Below are 24,829 nucleotides of genomic sequence, written 5' to 3'. Positions count from 1 at the left end.
GGAGTGGGTAGTCATTCCCTTCTCCAGGGGATCTTTCTGACCAGGATTCGAACCCAGGTCTCTCACGTTGCAGGCAGATTCTTTACCATCTGAGCCACCAGGAAAGCCCCAAAGATAGGCTCATGTATGGGAAATGATTCATAAACAGAGTTGTTTATGACAGTCCTGCTTGCAATAGTAAAAGATTGAAAACACTAAATGTCTATGATTTAAGAAGGGTGAGTAAATAAATGATGGTTTGTCCCTACAATAAAATCTTATGCTTTTTTTAGGTATAAAAAGGAATGAGAAGGTTCTTCATGTGCTAATATGGAGAGATTGCCAAGATATATTAAAATGTGGGAAAAGGACATAACAGAACAATATACATACATGCTAGCATTTGTTTAAATACTACATAAGCAAAATCTCTGGTTATGCACACACGGAACAAGTGACATGGATTGCCTGTGGGGACCAGGGGTCACTCTGTGTCCATATGTGAATTCTGAACAGTGCTCCTGAGGAATATAAAAGATCTGAATAAATGAAAAGGCAAACCCTACTTTCAGGATGAGTTAATTTTGTAAAACTGTCAATTTCTCCCTAACTTATTGTATGGATTCAAAATCTTTTTAATGTAGTTGTCATTCTCATGCTAATCTGTCATATGAAGGAAAATCAGGAACACTCTGAAAATGATGAGTGAAGAGAGAGGACTAGCCTAAGACATGAAACACAAAAGGCCGCCATGATTAAAACACTGAGACACTGACCCCTACTTAGATGAATAAATAAAACTGAATAGAGCCAGGAATATATCAGAACAGATGCAGTTTAGTAGAATAGTACAGGTGCTGCTTCACACCACTGGAGGGAAGATGGATTTATTCCACAAATGTTGTGAGGATGACTACGTAGCTATCTGAGAAAGTGATTCTTAGTGTGCCCATGCTTCAGAACTGAAAATGAGATGGTTGGATGGCATCACCGACTCAGTGGACATGAGTTTGAGCAAGTTCCATGAGACGGTGGAGGACAGGAAAGCCTGGCGTGCTGCCGTCCATGGAGTCGCAAAGAGTCAGAACGACTTACCAAGTGAACCACAACTGCTGGTCCAGTGGTTAAGACTCCATGCGCCTAATGCAGGGGCCCATGTTTAATCCCTGGTCTGGGAACTAGATCCCACATGCCACAACTAAGAGTTTGCATGCCACAACTAAAGATCAAAGATCCTGCATGCCACAACCAAGACCCCATGCAGCCAAAAATTTTTTTTTAATTATAGAAGTGAAAATTAAACATAAAAGCATTAGCAAAAAAACATGAAAAAAATATCCTTATCATCTCACAGTGGAAAAGGCATGATATAAAATACAAAGTTTATTTCAAAACAGAACAAAAAACCCTGCTAATTTCACCCAAGTTTAAGAGACAAGGCAATCGGCCCCTGGGCCAAAGCCAGGACGGGCTGGAGAGGGAGGGGGAAGCTGGAACACGGCACTAACTCAAGCAATAACCAGCGAGATGGGGACCACAGGGAAACCTCAAGGGAGTGACCACAGCTATTTATAAGTTAGAAACTGGGAACAGTCAAAATGCCCAGCAAAGGGGACTGTTGAGAAGAAAAGTTTGGTGTGATTCCAAAACGGAGTTGTTTGCAGTCACTAAAAAATGATTTAGTAAATCAAGGAAACAGGACAACCTCAAGGCTGTGTTATGAAGTGAAAATTCATTGAAGAATATGGAATGACCCATTTTGGAGGGAGAGGAGAAGATACATGTGACTAGGAAAAAGAAACTAGAGGAAGGAAATGCACTGGCACTTCTGTGGGGTTGTCTCTGGAGGCAGGGGCTGCTGTGGAGGTGCGGGCTGTCTTTGGAGGCGGCGGTCACTGGGGCCTCACCGCCAGCCTTGTGCTTTTCTGGGTTTCTCTAAACATAATACCTGTGGTTATTCCTATAATTCCAAGGTCTGAAATCTGAATGACGGAGGAGGTGGTGTGAGTCCATAACCAGGATTCGAGAGGGGAACCACTAGTCCAGACGGGGATGTGACCGCTGAGGGCCTGTGGACACCAGAGGAGGGAGGCAGCTGGAGGTGGACTCGACTCTGCAGTGAAGCCTACCTCATGTTTAATTCTGTGGACACCACACAAGCTTGGAGCAGTCAGGGGCAAGGCGGGGAGAGGGCAGACGGAGGGCGCAGCTCTAATCCCTGCTGCTGGGGTCCCTGGGGCGGCCGCAGGTGAGGTCTGAGCCCTCGGGCACTCCAAGGAGAGGGAGAAGCAGAGCAATAACCGTGTTCCACACCTTCCACCTCCTGCCTGAGCCTCACAGAGGACTCGGCAGGAACGGACAGTGGTGAGTGGGCGCTGCCTGTGTCTCCTCGAGAGCAGAGAGAGGCCCAGGAGCAGAGGAAAAGGTCTGTCTGCCCACCTTGTTTGAGCTGAACCTTTCCAGCAAGGGGAGAAAAAGGTCAAAGGAAAGTAGGAAGCAGTCTTGCTCCCCCATTTTCTTCAAAGAAATAACTGGATGTGGAAGAACGGGCTTCTGAGTCACAAGGAAACCTTGTCCCCAAGGATCGGGATCAGAAACAATAGGGAAAGGAGTTATTAAAACCATCGGCTCACAACAAGCTCAGGAAGAAGCTGAATAAACTTTGAACAATTTGGCTCATCCTGCTATAAAAAGAGGAAATTTTGGAAAGTCAGGAACCATCACGTGCGCACAGTTAGAAGCCCTTTCACTCCATTGACACGGTCATGGCTCACGTCACGAGAGAAAAGCTCGTCTTCGCTCCTCCCGCAAGGCCTGTGCACCAGAAAACGAGACCTCTCACAGCAGGCACAGCGCACTGGCAGCCTGGGCACTGCCAGCAGCTGGCTGGACACACTGCTTCCTGGCCCCCGACCTGCTGCCCAGAGCCTGCCTTTCAGCAGTCTGGGCCCAGCACGCTGATTCTGAAAAGGTTTAATAGATACTCTCTTTGTAGAATGAAGGGCCCTGCAACATGGTGTTCTCACAAGCCACCCTTCCCATTTCCTGTCACCCCCACTTCACCAACGCCTCAGACCCCAGCTGAAAGGCCCCATTCTTGTCCCGTGGAAAAGATCCTATTTAAAACCGAGAAAAGGAGGAAACACACTCAGCCGTCAGGAAGCAATAGCATTAACTCAGGGGCCAAAAACAACAGTGCAGGCCAAGAACAATGCAGGAGGCGGCGTGGGGAGGATCAAGGCAGCTTCGTCGGCTGCTTCTGGTCCCCGAGACTGAGAGGGGGCCCGAGTGCGAGTCACTCACGGAGGGCGGAATAGGCAGTGTTTTTAATAATAGAAATAATAAGAATTTATCTGAGCATTTTCATATATTAAAAATATGTTTCCTTCTGGACAGAGATTGGCTTCACATGAGGCACTGGTCTCTCACTCCATTGTTCAGCTCAAAATATCCCCAGGTACCTAGTGATGTGGCCACAGCCCTGCAGGTGGTGGAGCTCTCAAAAAGAAAATGATTTTGGAAGAGAAAAAAAAAAAAAAGACTTACCTTCCAAATGATTTTACAAAAAGTAAAGACTCAAGTTTCCCTTAAGATAAACTTTTAAAACCTGAAAATTAAAAATACTATTTTCAATAAGCTCCACTCCAAGAATGTATAGTTTCCAGAAATTTCACACACAATTAAAAAATGAAGATAAAAAAAGCTAATGGGAGGGTAAAACATGCCAGAATGTCCCATAATTGCTCCAAGTAGGAGCAAGTTTAGCTTAGAGTTTCCTGGCAGCCAAAGGGAAAATAGAACAAGATTGATGTGGATTCTTAAAGAGATGGGAACACCAGGCCACCTTACCTGCCTCCCAAGAAACCTGTATGCAGGTCAAGAAGCAACAGGTAGAACCAGACATGGAACAATGGACTGGTTCCAAATCAGGAAAGGAGTACGTCAAGGCTGCATATTGTCACCCTGCTTATTTAATTTATATGCAGAGCACATCATGCGAAATGCCAGGCTGGGTAAAGCACAAGCTAGAATCAAGATTGCCGGGAGAAATATCAATAACCTCAGATATGCAGATAACACCACATTTATGACAGAAAGCAAAGAGGAACAAAATAGTCTCTTGATGAAAGTGAAAGATGAAAGTGAAAAAGCTGGCTTAAAACTCAACATTAAAAAAAAAAAAGATCATGGCATCCAGTCCCATCACGTCATGGCAAATAGATGGGGAAACAATGGAAACAGTGACAGACTTTATTTTCTTGGGCTCCAAAATCACTGTGGATGGTGACAGCAGCCATGAAATTAAAAGATGCTTGTTCCTTGGAAGGGAAGCCATGACAAACCTAGACAGCGTATTAAAAAAAGCAGAGACATTACTCTGCCAACAAAGGTTCATATAGTCAAGAAAGAAAAGAAAGAAAGTGAAGTTGCTCAGTTGTGTCCAACTCTTTGCAACCCCGTGGATTACAGCCTACCAGGCTCCTCAGTCCATGGGATTTTCTAGGCAAGAGTACTGGAGTGGGTTGCCATTTAGTCTAAGCTATGGTTTTTCCTGTAGTCATGTATGGATGTGAGAGTTGGACCATAACTAAGGCTGAGCACCAAAGAATTGATGCTTTTGAACTGTGGTGTTGGAGAAGACTCTTGAGAGTCCCTTGGACTGCAAGGAGATCAAACCAGTCAATCCTAAAGGAAATAGGTCCTGAATATTCATTGGAAGGACTGATGCTGAAGCTGAAGCTGAAGCTCCAATACTTTGGCCACCTGATGGGAAGGGCCGACTTATTGGAAAAGACCCTGATGCTGAGAAAGATGGAGGGCAGGAGAAGAGGACGACAGAGGATGAGACGGTTGGATGGCATCATTGACTCAATGGACATGAGTTTGAGCGAGCTCCAGGAATAGTGAAGGACAGGGAAGCCTGGCAATGCTACAGCCCATATGGGGTTGCAAAGTGTTGGACACGACTGAGTGACTGAACAACACCTGTGACATAAAGACCTTAGAACAAAGCTCCAAGTTCAGGTTTAATGCTAACTCTCACTGCCTGCAGGAAGGCCACCATCTCTGCTTCACGGATACTGAGGTTGCCTCCCACACCGAATGCTTACCCTGCATCTATCAGTGAGGGTTTCAGCAATGGACAGGTGACCCTATCCTGCTCAGGAAGCCATAGAGAGAAATCCGCAAGAATGACTGTGAATCAAGTTCTAACTCCTGCCAGAGAGCCATAGAAAGAGTATCTCTCTTTCTCTCTCTCTCTCCTCTCTCTAGGTGGGTTGGGTCTGGATGTGACACCCAGCACTGTTGCAGCCATATTGTTCCTAGTTTAAGGATAAAGCCACCTCCAACAGAGAGAATGCTGAAGGACGGAAGAAACCTGGGTTTTCAGTGTTATCAACCAGCCCTGGAACCCTCAAAACTCTAGACTTCCTGTTCAGTGAGATAACTGCCTGTCCTGTGGTGGAATACTAGATTCATTCAGGTTTTTCATTTCTATGGAAACAAAATGTAAAAGCCCAGGTTATAGACGGCAAACACGAAACTAGAAATGGGAATTTTCTACCCATAACAGAAATCTTGAATAAATAAGACTATTCATCCCAGCATTATGTTTTTGTTTTTTTTTTCTTGAAATCCATCACAGGAATGGAGGAACACCCCTCAGCAGACATTTTCCTCAAGCCAGACAAGTCTATGTCAGCCTGTCTGCCAGGACGTCAACTTATGACATAGCCTGCCACATGTGGAAGCCTGTCTCTGGTGCAGGAAAGGCTAGAAAGAGATCTCTTTGTCATCAAGCCTCTGCCAGCTCCTATATAACATATGTGGCAGAGTCAAGTCCATTTGAAAACTTAACACATGTGCCAGAAAGAAAACTACCACAATCCAGCATTATTTAAAAGAGCAGAAGACTGGATACAGTCTTAATATACACCATTGAGTGAGTGGACAGATATCCATCATAAGTTACTGGTCAAATGCATGCACAGTATCTCAGAGAGCCATAAAAAAGAAATGGGGACACTTGCCTTGTGGTCCAGTGGTTAAGAATCCCCCTTGCAATGCAGGAGTCACTGGTTCGATCCCTAGTCGGGGAGCTAAGATGCCACATGCCACAGGGCAGCTGAGTCATCACGCCGTAACTACCAAAGCACATGCGCCACAAGTAGAGTCCGTGTGCCACAGCAAAAGATCCTGCATGATGCAACTAAGACTCGATGCAGCCAAATAAATTAAAAAAAAAAAAATAAGAAACCACTATTCACTAAGTAAAAAAACATGTAGAGCACTGTGTAAAGTGTGCTTTAGTATGTATTTAAGAGCAGAGAAATATATGTATTTCCTTACAAATGGTATCACTACCTAAAAAATTACTCAAACACTTAGCAACTTCAAGAACAGATGTTTATTATCTCAGTGTCTGTGGGTCAGGAATTTGGGGGTGCCTTTGTAGGATGGTTCTGGTTTAGTCTCTCTCTCAGAGTTACAGTCAAGATGTTACCCAGGGAGTGGTATCAGTAAAAGTGGAGAAAGGACCTTCAATAATTCCAACCAACCTCCAGAAAGGCAGTAAGAAAACTGACAAAAATGATCAGAACCAACTTTTCAGAATCTGGAAATTAACCAGAAGAGTGCAGCAATCTGGGAAGTTTCAATCAAGAAAAGTGACTGAAGCTCAATAATGACAGTGAGCTTTGGGGCACTTTAACTTGTCTTATTCCCACCCCACTCTCTCTGGCTACATGACAGCCTTGAAAATCAGCAACCACAATCACAGTGGAAAACGGCAGCCTGGCAGACAGCAGGAGGGGCAAGCCGGGGTCGGAGCTTCTTGAAAGCCTCATTCCCACAGAACTGCCATCATGTGACCTGTCTGGTAGCTCCCAGAAGCCTCTATTGCAAGGCTGTTCTTATTGATTAGATTTGGAGCTTGTCCAGTGAGAAAAGTCTTTTCCCTGAGGGTGTTAGTAAAAACATTTCAAGGTCATTTTTTTTGATGCTATGGCTACTGCACGCAGTAGGTAACAACTGAGGCAAACAACAGGTTACCTCTAAAAGTTTAAGATCTAGGGTGGAGATGTCCATAAGGGCTTTGAAAATCTGAAATGTTCCTCAGAATCCAGAAGGCTGAGGCACAGGTAGTAGGATTGTGTACATGCTCAGAAAACAACTGATAAGGCCCTCTCACTGCAAGCTGACACTCAGGCTCTTTACAAGCAGAAAGTGAAGTGTAAGTCTCTGGCAGAGTGTTGAAGGCATACCACGACAAGCATACAGAACTCCTTGGCAATGACCAGGTGATTTACTGTTCCAGGCATTAAAGGAAACCTTCGACCAATTGTTGGCACTAACCTAACCGAGCAGAGACTTCAGTGGACACACACAAGAAAGCATACAGACCTTACAAAAATAGTTCAGAGAAGTCACCCAACAAGTAACTTCAGCAACTACAAAAACCTCTGAGGATGAGGAAAGAACCTGATTTCCAAAGCTGCCACATTATATTAATTTAAATGGCCGATTTTCATGAAAATATTACAAGACATGCAAAGAAACAACAACAACAAAAATGTGATCCAGATACGGCAGGGTGGCGGGGAGCAGGGGGCGGCAAAGCCTTCTCAATGAGAAACAGTTTCAAAGACCAGACTAGAGACTTTAAATCAGCTACTTAAAATATATTCAAAGAACTAAAGGAAATACTATTTGAACTAAAGAAAAGTATGAACACAATGTATTACCAAAGAGAGTATCAATAGAGAGAAATTATAAATAAAGAGAGTCTAGAGTTAAAAAGTACAATGACTGAAATGATAAATTCACTACAACTATCAATAGCAGATTTCAGCAGATGGAAGAAGGAATTGGTAATCTTGAAGACAAGTAAACTGGGTTTACCAGTCTTGAAAAGTAGAAAGATAAAGAACACTGAACAAACCTCAGAGACCGCTAGGACAGCATCAAGTGCAGCAGCATACATAATGAGAACTCTAGAAGGAGAGGAACAAGGGCAAAAAGGATGTTTGAAGAAATAATGGCAGAAAATTACCCAAATTTGATGAAAAACATTTGCCTACAGACCCAAGAAGCTCAATGAACTCCAAGTATGATAAACTCAAAGACAACCCTACCAAGACACATCATAATCAAACTATTGAAAGCCGGAGAAAGAGAATCTTAAAAGCCAGAAGAGAGAAGTGACTTAGCACATATCATGTGTAAGACATCCTCAATAAGAGTAGCAGCTGATTTCTCATCATAAAACTATGGAGGCCAGAAGGCAGTGACATGCCATGGCACTGGGATGTGGGTGGGCATCCAATATATAAAGATTTAATGTGCATGATAACAACACAAAGCAAGGGAGAAATAGAACTGCATATGAGCAAAATTTTGCATATTATTGAACTAGATGATTAGATTATTATAAATGAAGATATCCAGAACAACCACTAAGAAAATAATTCAAAAGACACATAATAAAAGAAATGACAAGGTAACTTAAATGGTGCACTAGGGAATATCTATTTAACAGAAAGAAGGCAGTTGTGGAAAAACAGAGGAACAAAAAAGATGTGAGACACAGAGGAAACAAATAGCCAAAGGGAAGGCATACCTTCCTTACCTCACATACCTACCTTATCAGAAAGGATACTCAAGTGGATCAGACACTACACCTAAAGGTGGAGACTGTCATAAGGGATTTTTTAAAACAACCAAACTATATGCTATCCAATCAATACAAGAGACACACCTTAGATTCAGAGACGAAATAGGTTGAAACTAAAAGGACACAAATGGTCTGTCCCTCAGTAGCTGAAAGGGAACTGAAGTGGCTATACTGATATCAGACAAAATACACTTTAAAACAACAACAAAAAACTGTTACCAGGGACAGAGGACATTTTATCATGCGAAAAGAAGCAATCTAGCAAGAAGATATAACAACTAAAACATATATACCTAATAAGAGCACTAAAATGCATGAAGCAAAAACTGAAAGAATTGAAGGGAGAATTAGACAATTTAACAGTAATCATTGGAGGAGTCCTCAATACCCCGCTTTCAATTATGGGCAGACAGAGGATCAACAAGGAAATAGATCTGAACAACACTATAACGCAACTGGGCGTCAAAGATGGCACTAGTGGCAAAGAACCTGCTTGCCAATGCAGGAGACATGAGACACAGGTTCAATCCCCGGGTCAGGAAGATCCCCTGGAGGAGGGCATGGTAACCCACTTCAGTATTCTTGCCTGAAGAATATGACATGCCAAGATACAAGGCTCAATAAGTTTAAAAGGACTGAATTCATACAAAGTATGTTCTTACTCAAAATGAAATAAAACTAGAAATAAATAACAGGAAAATTTGAATATTCACAAATATGTGGAAGTTGAACAACATAATCCTTAATCACTAAAAGATTAATGAATAAGTAACAAGAGAAATTATAAAATACTTTGAGAATGAAAATGAAAATATAAGGGTCAAAAAAAAAAAGAAAAAAGAAAATATAAGGGTCTAAAATTTATGGAATGTAGCAAAAGCAGTGCTTGCAGAAAAATTTACAGCTGTAAATTATACATTAAAAAGATGACAACTCAAATCAACAGCTTTCTGCCTTAATAAGTTAGTAAAAGAAATGCAAACTAAATCAAAGCAAACCTTACGAAAGAAATAATAAAGATTACAGCAGAAGTAATTGCAACAAAGATAGGAAAACAATAGAGAAACAGCAACAGACCAGAAGTTGATACTTTGAAAGATGAACAAATTGAAAAACTTTGGGCTAGATAGAAAATAAAAAAGAGAAAATCATGAATGAAAGATGGGGTCACATTGCTACCAACCTTACAGAAATAAAAAGGATTATAAAAGAACACTATGAATAGCTATATAACAACACTTGAGAGAACTAGGTGAAATGTACAAATTCCTAGAAAGACACAAATTAATGAAACTAACTCAGTAAGAAATTGAAAAGCTGAATAGATCTATAATAAGCAGAGGTAGAATTAGTGACCAAAAAATTTCCCACAAAGAAAACCTCAAGGCCAGACGGCTTCACCATTGTATTCTACCAACATCTAAAAAAGGATTAACACCAATTCCTGTCAAATTCTTCCTAGACACAGAAGAGGAAGGAACACTTCCCAGCTCATTTTGAGGTCAGTATTACCCTTCTAGTACCAAAACTAGACAAATATATAACAAGAAAACTATTAATCATTGTCATTTATAAATATAGATGCAAAAATCCTCTACAAAAACACTAGCAAACTGAATGCAGCTACACATAAAAAAGTGAGATTTATCTCAGGAATGCAAGATTGGTCCAATGTTGCAAAATCACTGTAATGCATTTCACTCAAAGAATAAAACTACATGATTATCTCAAGAAGCATTTGATAAAATTTGACACTCTTCCATGATTGAAAAAAAAAAAAAAAACCCAATAAACTAGAAATAGAAAAACCCACAGCTGACTTCTTGCTTAACGGTGAAAGACTGGAAACTTTCTGCCCAAGATCAGGAATGAAACAAAGATACCTGCTCTCAATACTACTCAACATTGTACTGAGGCAAAGTACCAGGAAAACTGGGAGGGGGAAAAGAAAGAAAAGTCTCCAGATCAGAAAGAAAAAATTAAAATTATGTCTATTTGCAGACAATATGATCTTGTATATAGAAAACCCCAAGAAATACCCACACACACACACACAAACCCATTAGACCTAATGTTGGGGATCAGAGGGGTTTTCCTGGTGGCTCAGATGGTAAAGAATCCGCCTGCATTGCGGGAGACCTGGGTTCGATCCCTGGGTTGGGACGATCCCCTGGAGAAGGGAAGGGCTACCCACTCCAGTATTCTGGCCTGGAGAATTCCACGGACTGTATTGTCCATGGGGTCACAAAGAGTCGGACACGACTGAGCGACGTTCACTTTCATTTTCACTTGAGATCAGAGCAGGCCACTCCAAAATATGCCACAATGATGATCTTGAGTTGAAGTTACTTGAGAAATAGAGGACAGACTGATATAAAAAGTACTCTGACCTCCCTGTTTCCCCCTGAAAGAGGAAGGAAAATCTCCTCCCTATACCAGGAGGACAGAAAGCACCCTCATCACCAGAGTTAGGGAATTCAAGGCTAAGAAAACTGTATGAACAAAATTTTGCAACTTTAAGCACAAGCCCCTTCATTAAATTTTCACAGATAATTGTTTCTTTGTTTTAAATTGATATATAAAATATCCTGCTTTGGTCACTTTGGGAGTCTCATTTCTATGAGACCTCCATGTGTACAAAATAGTTTCTTTCCTTCCTGTTAATCTGTTTTGTGTCTATTCAATTATTATACCAGCCAAAAGAACTCAAGAGGGGTAGGGGGAAATGTCCTCCTTTCCAAAAGTAGCAAGGTTGCAGGATACAATTTCAATATATAAAAATCAAGTCTATCACTTCACTGTGTGTAGAGCAGAGACTAACACAACATTCATTGTAAAGCAATTATATTTCAATGAAAAAATCACCTGTTTCTACACACTATGAATGATTAAGAATGAAATTAAGGAAATATAGGTAATATAATAATCTATAATGGAAAAGAATCAAATATATAATATATACTGTTGTGGTTGTTCAGTCAGTCGTGTCTGACTCTTTATGACCCCATGGACTGCAGCATGCCAGGTTTCCCTGTCCTTCACTATTCCCTGGAGTTTGCTCAAATGCATGTCCACTGAGTCAGTGATGCCATCCAACCATCTCATCCTCTGTCGCCCCCTGCTCCTCCTGGTATATTATATATACCCTTCCAATAGCCATATGTTCAAATCTCAACCCCAGTGCCTCAGAAGTGACTTTATTTGTATTAGGGTCATTTGTGGGTGTAATTAGTTAAGACAAGGTCACCCTGGAATAGGGTGGGCCCCTAAATCAATATGATTGGTGTCCTTATAAAAAGGTGCCATGTGTGATGCACCTACAAGCCAATGAACACCAGAGGTTGCTGGGAAACCACCAGAAGCTAGGAAGAGACAAGGATGGATCTACCTATAGGACTGAGGAAGCATGGCCCTGAAGATACCTTGATTTCAGACTTCTAATCTCCAGAACTATGAGAAAGTTGATCCCTATTGTTTTAAGACACCCAGTTTGTGGTTCTTTACTATGGCAGCCCTAGGAAGCTAATACAATCCACAGATTGATCTATGGATTCAACACCATCCCTTTTAAAGGCCCAATTGCCTTTTTTTCTTTTTTTTTTGGCAGGAGTTGTCAAGCTGATCCTAAAAATTCATACGGAAATACTAAAGGCCTGGATAGCCAAAACAATCTTGAAACAGAACAACAAAGTTGGAAGATGCACACTTCATGACTTTAAAACTTTCTATACGTGCTAAATCGCTTCAGTCGTGTCGGACTCTGTGACCCTATGGACTGTAAGCCCACCAGGCTTCTGTCCATGGGGATTCTCCAGGCAAGAGTACTAGAGTGGGTTGCCATCCCCTCCTCCAGGGGATCTTCCTGATCCAGGGATCAAATCTGCATCTCTTATGTCTCCTGTATTGGCAGGAAGGTTCTTTAACACTAGCACCACCTGGGAAGGCCAAAACTTTCTATAAAGCTTCAGTAATGAAGACTGTGTAATACTGGCATAAGGATAGGTATATTGGTTAATGGGATAGAATTGAGAGTCCAGAAATAAACCCTTACATTTATGATTAACTGATTTCCTACAAAGGTGCCAAGATCTTCCAGTGGGGGAAAGTACAGTCTTTTTAACAAATGGGGCTAAGATAGCTGGATATCTCCATGCAAAAGAATAAAGTTGGACCCCTACCTCACATCACATAAAAAAATTAACACAAAGCAGATCAAGGACCTAAACATGAGAGTTAAAACTACAAAACTTTTAGATGAAAAAGTTTCCCTGGTGGTTCTTATTTCCTGGGCTTCCCTGGTGGCTCAGCAAAGAGTCTGCCTGCAATGCAGGAGACCTGGGTTCAATCCCTGGGTTGGGAAGATCCCCTGGAGAAGGGAATGGTACCCACTCCAGTATTCTGGCCTGAAGAATTCCATGGACTGTATAGTATTTAGATGAAAACACAGGCATAAATCACAGTGACCTTCGGTTAGGCAATGATTTCTTAAAGCACAAGCAACCAAAGGAAAAAACAGATAAATCAGATTTCAACAAAACCTAGAACTCTGTGCTTCAAAGGACACTATTAGGAATGTGAAAAAACCATTCATAGAATGAGAGAAAGTATTTGCAAATCGTATATCTGATAAGGTCACAGTAAACAGAATATGCAAAGAATTCTTATAATTCAACAATAAAAAGATAAATAATCCAGTTCTTAAATGAGCAAAGAATTCGAATAGACATTTCTTCGAAGAATATACACAAATGGTCAATAAGCACATGAACAGATGCCCAACATCCTTACCCATCAGGGAAATGCACAACAAAACTGCAGTAAGACACCATTTCACATACTCTAGTGTGACATCACCAGAAAAGGACAGTTAATAAGTTTGGCTGAGACTGTGGAGGAATTGGAAACCCCACACATTGCTTGCTGGAATGTAAAATGGTGCAGTTGCTTTGGAAAACAGTTTGGCAACTTTTCAAAAAAGTCAAACATCAAGCTACCGTGGGACCCCAACAAGTGCACTCCTAGATACACACTCAAGTGAAATGAAAACTTAGGTTCATACAAAAAATTTTATATGTTCATAGCAGCACTATTCACAATAACTAAAAAGTTGAAACAACCCAAATGTTCATAGATTGATAAATGTATAAACAAAATGTGGTATCACCCATACACTGGAATATTATCAGGCCATATAAAGGAGTGAGATACTGATATACTGCAACATGGTTTAATGCTGAAAACATGATGCTAAGCGAGGGAAGCCAGGTACAAAAGACCATAATATTATACAATTCTATTTATATGAAATCTCCAGGCAAATCCATAGAAATTAAAAGCAGGTTAGTGGGGACATCCCTGCTGGCTCAGTGGTTAAGTACCCACCTGCCAGTGCAGGGGACACAGGCTCCATCCCTGGTCAGAGATTTCACATGCCTTGGAGCAGCTAGGCCCACGCACCACAACTACTGAAGCCTGTGTGCTCTAGGGGCCATGAGCTGCAACTACTGAGCCTGTGGGCCACAACTACTGAAGCCCACGCACCCTAGAGCCCGTGAGCCGCAAGTTCCGAGCCCATGTGCTGCAACTACTAAAGCTTGTGAGCTCAGAGCCTGTGCTCTGCAATGAAGAGCAGCCCCTTCTTGCCACAACTAGAAAAACCCCAAGCACAGCAATGAAGATTCAGCGGCCCAAAACAAATGAATACTGTTTTATTTATTTTTTAGGTAGATTAGTGGTTGCCAAGAGCTGGGGGTAGAGAAATGGGGAGTGAATTGGTACTAGGCTTTCTTTGGGGATGGATGGGCATGTTCTGAAATTAGATAGTGGTGACAGTTGCACAATCTTGTGACTATACTAAAAACCACTATGTTTATACTTCAAAAGGGCAAACCTTATAATATGTGAATTATATCTCAATTTAAAAAAATAAGATGTTATCTGGGGTGCAGTCATCTGAAAGTGTCCTGGGGCTGGAGGGCTGGTCCACATCCAAGGCGACTTCCTCCCAGTGTGGTTGTGGTTGTCTCCTAGTCACCAGGTGGACCTCTCAAAAGGCTGCTGAAGTGTCTTTCCGACAAGGCAGCTGGCTTCGCACAGAGCAGTTAATCCAAGGATGTCACAGAGTATTCTGATGACCTCGTCTTGGATGTTACAGACTGTCACTTCTGTCGTGTTAAGTGAGTCACTAAGTCCAGCCCATAACCAAGGAGAGGGATGAAACCTACACCTCTTGAAGGGAGGGAGTCTTAATGCGTGGGCACACTTCATGGATCACTGCCTTGTCGTGGTGAAGGGCCTTGCATAACTCAATGAACCTATGAGCCATGCTGTGCCGGGCCACCCGAGACATCACAGTGGAGAGTTCTGACAAAATGTGACCCACTGGCGGAGGGAATAGAGCAACCACCTCGGTATACTTGCTGTGAGAACTCCACGAACTGTATGAAAAGGTAAAAAGATATAACACCAAAAGATAAGCCTCCCAGGTTGGAAGGTGCTACTGGGGAAGAGTGGAGAAATAGCTCCAGAAAGAAAGAAGAGGCTGGGCGAAAGCAGAAATGATGCCCAACTGAGGATGTGTCTAGTGATGAAAGTAAAATCTGATGCTGTAAAGAACAATACTGCATAGGAACCTGGAATGTCAGGTTCATGAATCAAGGTAAATTGGAAGTGGTCAAGCAGGAGATGGCAAGAGTGAACACTGACATTTCAGGAATCAGTGAACTAAAATGGACCAGAATGGGCAAATTTAATTCAGATGACCATTATATCTACTATTGTGGGCAAGAATCCCGTAGAAGAAATGGAGTAGCCCTCATAGTCAATAAGAGCTTGAAATGCAGTGCTGCTGCTGCTAAGTCGCTTCAGTCGTGTCCGACTCTGTGCGACCCCATAGACGGCAGCCCACCAGGCTCCCCTGTCCCTGGGATTCTCCAGGCAAGAGTACGGGAGTGGGGTGCCATTGCCTCCTCCGTGAAATGCAGTACTTGCTTGCAATCTCAAAAATGACAATGATCGTGGTTCATTTCCAAGGCAAACCATTCAACATCACAATAATCCAAGTCTATGTCCCAACCACTGATGCTGAAGAAGCTGAAGTTGAATGGTTCTATGAAGACCTACAAGACCTCCTAGAACTAATACCCAAAAAAGATGTCCTATTCATCATAGGGGATTGAAGTGCAAAAGTAGGAAGTCAAGAGATACCTGGAGTAACAGGCAAATTTGGCCTTGGAGTACAAAATGAAGCAGGGCAAAGGCTAACTGAATTCTGCCGAGAACGCACTGGTCATAGCAAACACCCTCTTCCAACAACACAAGAGATGACTCTACACATGGATATCATCAAATGCTCAATACTGAAATCAGATTGATTATATTCTTTGTAGCCAAAGATGGAGAAGCTCTATACAGTTAGCAAAAAAAACTGGGAGCTGACTGTGGCTGAGATCATCAGCTCCTTATAGCAAAATTCAGGCTTAAACTAAAGAAAGTGGGGAAAACCACTAGGCCAGTCAGGTCCGACTTAAATCAAATCCCCTATGAATACAGTGGAGCTGATGACTAGAGTCAAGGGGTCAGATCTAGTAAATAGAGTGCCTGAAGAACTATGGACAGAGGTTCATAATATTGTACAGGAGACAGTGAACAAAACCATCCCAAAGAAAAAAAAATGCAAGACGGCAAAGTGGTGGTCTGAGGAGGCTTTACAAACAGCTGAGGAAAGCAGAGAAGCGAAAAGCAATGATGAAAGGGAAAGGTACACTCAGCTAAATGCAGAGTTCCAGAGAATAGCAAGGAGAGACAAGAAGGCCTTCTTCAATGAACAGTGCAGAGAAATAGAGGAAAACAACAGAAGAGGAAAGACTAGAGAGCTCTTCAAGAAAATTGGAAATATCAAAGGCACATTTCATCCAAAGATGGGCACAATAAAGAACAGCACACAATAAAGACCTAATAGAAGCAGAAGAGATCAAGAAAAGATGGCAAGAATACACAGAAGAACTGTACAAAAAAGCTCTTAATGACCTGGATAGCCCCGATGGTGCAGTCCCTCACTCAGAGCCAGACATCCTGGAGTGTGAAGGCAAGTGGGCCTTAGGAAGCACTGCTGCCAATAAAATTAGTGGAGGGGACGGAATTCCAGCAGAGCTATTTCAAATCCTAAAAGATGATGCTATTAAAGTGCTACACTCAATACGCCAGCAAATTTGGAAAACCCAGCAGCAGTCACAGGACTGGAAAAGGTCAAACTTCATCCCAATTTCCAAGAAGGGCAGTACTAAAGAATGTACAAACTACTAGACAATTCTCCCATGCTAGTAAGGTTATCCTCAAAATCCTTCAAGCTGGGCTTCAGTATTACGTGAACAGAGAACTTCCAGATGTTTAAGCTGGGTTTAGCAAGGCAAAGGAACCAGAGATCAAATTGCCAACATATGCTGGGTCCAAGAGAAGGCAAGAGAGTTCCAGAAAAACATCTACCTCTGTGCTTCATTGACTTCGCTAGAGTCTGACTGTGTGGATCACAACAAACTGTGGGAATCCCTTAAACAGATGGGAATACCAGACCATCTTACCTGTCTCCTGAGAAACCTGTATTCAGGTCAAAAAGCAACAATTAGAACCTTATGTGGAACAACTGACTGGTTCAAAATGGAGAAAGGAGTAGGACAAGGCTGGTTATTGTCACCATGTTTATTTAACTTATATGCAAAGCACATCATGTAAAATGTCGGGCTGGATGAATTTGCAAGCTGGAATGAAGATTGCCGGGAGAAATATCAACAAACTCAGGTATGCAGACGATACCACGCTAGTGGCAGAAAGCAAAGAGGAACTAAAGAGCATCTTGATGAGGGTGAAAGAGGAGGGCGAAAAACCTGGCTTAAAATTCAATATTCAAAAAACTAAGATCATGGCATCTGGTACCATCACTTCATAGCAAATAGAAGGGGGAAAGGTGGAAGCAGTATCAGGTTTCCTCTTCTCGGGCTCTAAAATCACTGTGGATGGTGACTGTAGCCATGAAACCAGAAGATGACTGCTTCTTGGCAGGAAAGCTATGACAAACCTAGACAGTGAATACAAAGCAAAGACATCACTTTAATATAGTCAAGGCTGTGGTCTTTCCAGTAGTCATGTATGGATGTGAGAGCTGAACCATAAAGAAGGCTGAGCAATGAAGAACTGACTAAAGAATTTATGGTTTTGAACTGTGGTTCTGGAGAAGATTCTTGAGAGTCCCTTGGAAAGCAAGGAAATAAAACCAGTCAGTCTTAAAGGAAATCAAACCTGAATACTCATTGCAAGGACTGGTACTGAAGCTCCAATACTTTGGCCACCTGATGCAAAAAGCTGACTCACTGGAAAAGACCCTGATGCTGGGAAAGGCTGAAGACAGAAGGAGAAGATGGAGACAGAGAATGAGAAGGTTGGATGGCATCACCGATTCAATGGACATGAACTTGGGCAAACTCCAAGAGGTGGTGAGGGACCGAGAAGCCTGGTGTGTTGCAGTCCATGGGGTCACAAAAATTCAGACATGACCTGGTGACTAAACAACACTTTAAAACCTCCCACATGTATGTGTAACATATCTAGGACATATTAGAAGCTGACAACAGGGCTCCATGAGCCAAGGGGGAGCCAGCAGGCTGAAGGACATGAGCTGGATGGAAACTGCTCACTGTAAACTCATTTGTAACTTTTGAAATGTGAACCACGTACATGCTGCCTGTTCAAATAGTTAAAAAAAATTTTTTTAATTAAAAATATTCATTTTCTTTTAAGAAGGAAAACAGTCTTAACCTGTAACTTGCCTTGCTCACTGAATCTGTTAAGTCCTAAATCAAACTGCACTTTTATAAACACAAATTTATTATTATATGTTTATATTTATCTCTCCATACATGGATATTTTTCATGCCCTAGCTCCTAAGCCAAGGTTTAACAAAAGACAGAACTGGAATCCTTCTTTGGGCTCTAAAATTGGATAATCTGGATGAAACTGACAAATTCCTCAAAATACACAAACTACCTAAATTGACTGAAGAAGTAGAGAATCTCACTAGACCTATATAACAAGTAAAAACATTGATTCGGTAATCAGTAACTTCTGAACAAAGAAAAGTCTAGGACCACGTGGATTCACTGGTGAATTCTACCAAAAGTTAAAAGAAAAACTGATACCAGTTCTCAAACTCGTCAAAGAAATAAAGTAGGAGAGAACACTTTCCATCACATTCTATGAGATCAGCACTTCCCTGGTACCAAAACCATATTAAGATAATCACAAAAAAGAAAATTAGAAATCACTACCACTTATGAAAAGCAATGCAAAGATCCTCAACAAAATATTAGCAAATCAAACTGAGTGTGTTAAAAGGACTATACACCATGACAAAGTGTAATTTATAATAGAAATGCAAGGATTCAACATAAGAAAAAAGTGAATGTAATATATCACAGTAGTAGAAGGAAGGGAAAAAATACTGTCAGTTAATACAGAAAAGGCATTTACAAAAGCCAACACTCTTTCATGATAAAAGTGCTCAGAAACTATGAAGAGAGGGACGATTCCTCAACATGATAAAGGGCATTTACAGAAAAACCACAGCTAAATTTATGCTCCACAGAGAAAAGACTGCAAACTTTACTTGTAACTTCATGAACGAGACAAGAATGCCTGCTTTTACGACTGCTATTTAACACTGTCCTAGAAATTCTAGCACAGCAATTAGACAAGAAATAAAAGGCATCCATATTGGAAATGAAGAAGTAAAGCTATCTGTATTTGCAGGTGACATGACCCTATACACAGAAAATCCCAAGGAATGTATCATAAAGTTATTAAAGCTAATCAACAAATTCTCAAAATTGCAAAAAATCAGTTGTTTCTATATACCAGTAATGGTTAGAAAAGAAAACTGAGAAATCAATTCTATTTATAGTAATAGCTGTGTGTAGGTTTTCCACACCAAGCAATTCTCAGATTCTCTGTAGACAACAACTGGTGTCCTACAATTTCATTCAGTTCTGACACTCACTACCCAGAGTTAGCACAGAATCCCCCCATGGTTTAAAATGTCAATCCACCTACTTCAGCCATGAGCCCCCAGGTTATCCACACTTCTGTCTGACTTGGTTACAAATTGGGGGCTCCCTTGACCCCATCTGAGGTTCAGTAATTTGCTGTAACAGCTTACAGAACTCAGGGGAAAACATTATTATTACGGGTTTATTATAGAGGACACAGGTGAACAGCCCAGTGAGGAGTCACACCTGGTGGGTTCTGGAAGAAGCCCAAGCACAGGCTCTTCAGTCTCCAAGGAATATGGAATGTACCCTCCCAGTACTCATTCACTAACCCTTATCACTTAAGAGTTTTTATGGAGGCTCAATTATATAGATGTGATGGATTAAATCATTGGCTACTGGTGATTAATTCAATTTCTAGCCTCTTAGCCCTCTGCATGTATGGATGTGAGAGCAGGACCATAAAGAAGGCTGAGCACTGAAGAACTGACAAGAATTTATTCTTTTGAACTGCGGTTCTGGAGAAGACTCTTGAGAGTCCTTTGGACTGCAAGGAGATCAAATCTGTCAATCCTAAAGGAAATCAACCCTGAATATTCATTGGAAGGATTGCTGCTGAAACTGAAGCTCCAATACTTTGGCCACCTGATGCAAAGAGCTGACTCCTTGGAAAAGACCCTGATGTTGGGAAAGATTCAAGGTAGGAGAAGATGACAAGAGAGGATAAAATGGTTGGATGGCATCACCGACTCAATAGATATGAGAAATAATCTCCCTCATGAGTTGTAGAGGAAATGCCATTTAAACTCCTTTTTTACTGAACTAATTACAAAAGAAACTTGGGCAGTGGAAAATGAGAGAGGTGAGGGTGTGGGGAAGCAAGCAGCTCAGCACACCTAGATGATGGTTTCTCTGCCTCAGTGGATTCTCTGAGATGCCACCTTTTAAAAGAGCAGTTACAACCTTTCATCCTCTGATGCAACAATTCCAATTCTAGATCTCTTTAAGGAAACAGCCTCTCCCAGAACTTTATAGATACAAATGCATGTTGCAGCATCATTGGCCAAAAACTGAAAACAGCGAAGATATCAATGACTGTGTTACATAAATGACGCTATGTTTATTGATGAACTATTATATCACCATCAAAATATTGTTTAGAAAGGGTTTATGATAGTCTGGAAAGTCTTATACTGTTCATTGTTAAAGTGGATTCCCAAATTATAAAACTTTCCCCCTTGCTATGATAAAAGATTGCTACTTGCACTGTTTTTCTGGGAAAGACTGAGGGCAAAAGAAGGGGGTGGCAGAGGATGAGACAGTTGGATGGCATCACTGACTCAATGGACATGAGTTTGAGCAAACTCCAGGAGACAGTGAAGTACAGGGAAACCTGGCGTGCTGCAATTCATGGGGTCACAAACAGTTGGACATGACTGAGCGACTAAACAACTCCCCTCCACAGAAATCAGGGATGGGGCTTAAAGTTCCAGTCCTCTAATCACCTGGTTGGTTCCTCTAGCAACCAGCCCTCATCTGGAAGCTATCGATACCCTACCAAGAGTCACTTCATTAGCATAAACTTAGGTATGGTTGAAAGGGCTTATTATGAATAACAAAAAAGGGTCCCTGAAAAAAGAAAAAAAAAAAAAAAAGGGTCTCTGGTGGCTAAGACAGCAAAGCATCTGCCCAAATGCAATGCAATGTAGGAGACCTGGGTTTGATCCCTGGGTCAGGAAGATCCCCTGGAGAAGAGAATGACTACCCACTCCAGTATTCTTGCCTGGAGAATTTCATGGGCAGAGGAGCCTGGTGGGCTATACAGTCTATGGGGTGCAAAGAGTCAGACACAACTGAGGAATTAATATTTTTACTATTCTTCACTTAATGAATAATAAATCATGGGCCTTCCATCTCTAACACTGAGGAAATTCCAAGGGTTTTAGAAGATTTTGTGCCAGGAACTGGGGAGAAAGACCAAATATGTATTTCTTATTACATCACAATGGGCTTCCCAGGTGGTGCTAGTGGCAAAGAACCTGCCTGCCAATGCAGGAGACAGGTTCCATCCCTGGGTGGGGAAGACCCCCTGCACTAAGAAATGGCAACCCACTCCAGTATTCTTGCCTAGAGAATCCCATGGATAGAGGAGTCTGGCAGGCTATGGTCCACAGGGTCACAAAGAGCTGGACATGACTGAAGTGACTTAGCACACATGCGCTTATCACAATAGCACAATCTGAAAGAATAAAATGCCTAGGAATAAATTTAAGCAAGGAGTACAAGAAACTGTTCCCTGAAAATTACAAAGTATTCCTCTAAGAAATTAAAGAAGATCTAAGTAAGTGGAAAGACATCCCATGCTCACAGATTAGAACACTTAATATTGTCAAGATGTCAATACTACCCAAAGCCACCTACACAATTCAGAGCAACTCCTATTAAAATTCCAGTGGGCTTCTTTTGCAAAAAACAGAAAAGCTGATCCTCAAATCATGGAGTCCATGTAAGAGGCTGAAGTGTATTCCCCAAAATTCACATGCAGGAGTCTTAACCCTCAATACCTCAGAATGTGACTACATCTATAGACAGGGCCTTTAAAGAGGTAACCGTGTCACAATGAGGCCCTTAGGGTGGGCCCTCATCCACTCCTCCTGGTGTCCTTATAAGATGAGGAAATTTGGACCCACAGTAAGACCAGGGCTGTGCATGCAAAGAGAAGATCACGTGAGGCCACAGCAAAAAGGCAGCCAGCTACAAGGCAAGAAGAGAGAAATCAAAATTGGGAGAAATCAAAGCTGCTCACATCTTGATCTGGGGCTTCCAGCCTCCAGAATGGCAAGAAAATAAATCTGTTTAAGCCACCCAGTTTGTGGTATTTTGTTATGGCAGCTCTAGCAAACTTACACAGCCCAGGTAAACAAACAAACAAAAAATCTTGAAAAAGAACAAAGTGGGAGGACTTAAATTTCACAGCTCACTCAAAGCTACAGTAATCAAAACACTGTGGACTGACGGAGGGACAGACTTACAGATCAGTGGAACAGAATTGAGAGTTCAGAAACAAACCCGTACATTCATGGCTAACTGATTTTTGATAAGGGTCTTAAGTCCAATCAATGGGAGAGGAACCGCCGCTTTAACGAATGATGCTGGGGACAACTGGACTTCCATATGAAGGAAAATGAAGTTGACACCCTACCTCACTACATATACAAAAATTAACACAAATGGATACGTGTATATGTATGACTGAGTCCCTTTGCCGTTCACCTGAAATTACCACAACATTGCTAATTGGCTATACCCCAATAACAAATAAAGTTTAGAGGTTAAAAAAAATATGATCACCCCCCAAAATTAACACAAAATGCATCAAAGAATTAAGTATAAGAGCTAAAACCATAAAATTCTTGAAAGAAAACACAGGGATAACACTTCATGAGGATTTGGCAAAGGATTCTTAGATATGACACCAAAAACATAGGCAATAAAAAAATAACTAATTGAACTACATCAAAATTTAAAACTTTTGTGCATCAAAGGACACTATCAACAGAGAAGGCAACCCACAGCCTGGTAGAAAACACATGCGAATCATACCCAATAAAGAATTAATATCCAGAATATACAAAGAGCTCCTGCAACTCAATAACAATAAAACTCAGTTTAAAAATGGACAAAGAACTGGAACAGATATTTCTCCAAAGAAGATATACAAATGGCCAATCAACACACTAAAAGATGCTCAACATCTTTAATCATTAAGGAAATGCAAATCAAAACTACAATGAGATACCACTTCACACTCATGAGTATGCCCATTATGTGTGTATACATATATATATATTTGTGTGTGTGTGTATATATATATACACACAATATATATATTGTAAAATATAATTATTTTATATTGTATATATACAATACAAAAAATATATATATTGTAAAATATATACAAATATATATATATAAACCTACTAGGGGCACCCTTGGTGGCCCAGTGGTAAAGAATCTGCCTGACAATGCTGAAGACACAGGTTCCATCCCTGATCTGGGAAGATCCTACATGCTACAGAGTGACTAAGTCCATGTGCCATTAACTACTGAGCCTGTGCTCCACAGCTGGGGCGCTGCAACTACTGAGTCCACGCACACCACCCCTGAGCCCATGGGTCACCACTCCCAAGCCCACGAGCCACCACTCCCGAGCCCACGAGCACCACTCCCGAGCCCATGCACCACCCCCGAGCCCACGCGCACTACCCCCGAGCCCACGCGCACCACCCCCGAGCCCACGCACCACCACTCCCGAGCCCACGCGCACCACCCCCGAGCCCCCGCGCCACCACTCCCGAGCCCCCGCGCACCACTCCCGAGCCCATGCGCCACCACTACTAAAGCCTGCACACCTAGAGCTACGTGTTCCACAACAAAAGAAGCCAAAACAATGAGAAGGCCACACACCACAACAAAGAGCAGCCCCACTTACTGCAACTAGAGAAAAGCCCACACAGCAACAAAGATCCAGTACAGCCAAAAATAAATACTTAAAAAAAATAAAATAAACTCAGAAAGTAAGAAGCTTGGGCAATGATGTGGTGAAATTAGAAATCTTGTGCACTACTAGTAGGAATGTAAAACAGTGCAGTTGCTGTGGAAAATAGTACATTTCCTCAAAAAAATTAATCATAGATTTACCATATGATCTAGCAACCCCACTTTTTGGTAGATACTCAAAACAACTGAAAGCAGGGGTTTGAACTGGCATTTGTACACCTGTGTTCATAGCAGCATTATTCACAAGGACCAAAAAGCAGAAGCAACCAAAATGCTCACCATAAAATGAATGGATAAACAAAATATGATATGGGAGAATAAGGAGTTATTGTTTAATGAGTACAGAATTTTTGTTGGGAATGATGAAAAACTTTAGATATAGCAATTATGGTTACCATAACACTGTAAACATATTTAATGCCTCCAAACTGTACACTTATGACTGGTTAAAGTCAAGTCGCTCAGTCGTGACTCTTTGCGACCCCATGGACTGTAGCCTACCAGGCTTCTCTGTCCATGGGATTCTCCAGGCTAGAGTACTGGAGCGGGTTGCCATTTCCTTCTCCAGGGGATCTTCCG

General features: G+C 41.6%; 1 long non-coding RNA gene and 1 other non-coding gene across 5 annotated transcripts in view; both read right to left on the bottom strand.

Annotated features, from left to right (window-relative positions):
• LOC122419799 overlaps positions 1-24,829 on the bottom strand; it is a 50,427-nt gene that overhangs the window by 22,291 nt on the left and 3,307 nt on the right. The window lies entirely within an intron of this gene.
• Positions 5,722-5,869, bottom strand: LOC122419912. The gene has a single exon (XR_006263118.1). It is a non-coding gene; the product is annotated as a small nucleolar RNA SNORA12 (small nucleolar RNA).

Source organism: Cervus canadensis, chromosome 17 (genome assembly GCF_019320065.1).
Source record: "Cervus canadensis isolate Bull #8, Minnesota chromosome 17, ASM1932006v1, whole genome shotgun sequence".
NCBI classification, from domain to species: Eukaryota; Metazoa; Chordata; class Mammalia; order Artiodactyla; family Cervidae; genus Cervus; species Cervus canadensis.
This window is presented reverse-complemented; position numbering and strand designations above follow the sequence as displayed.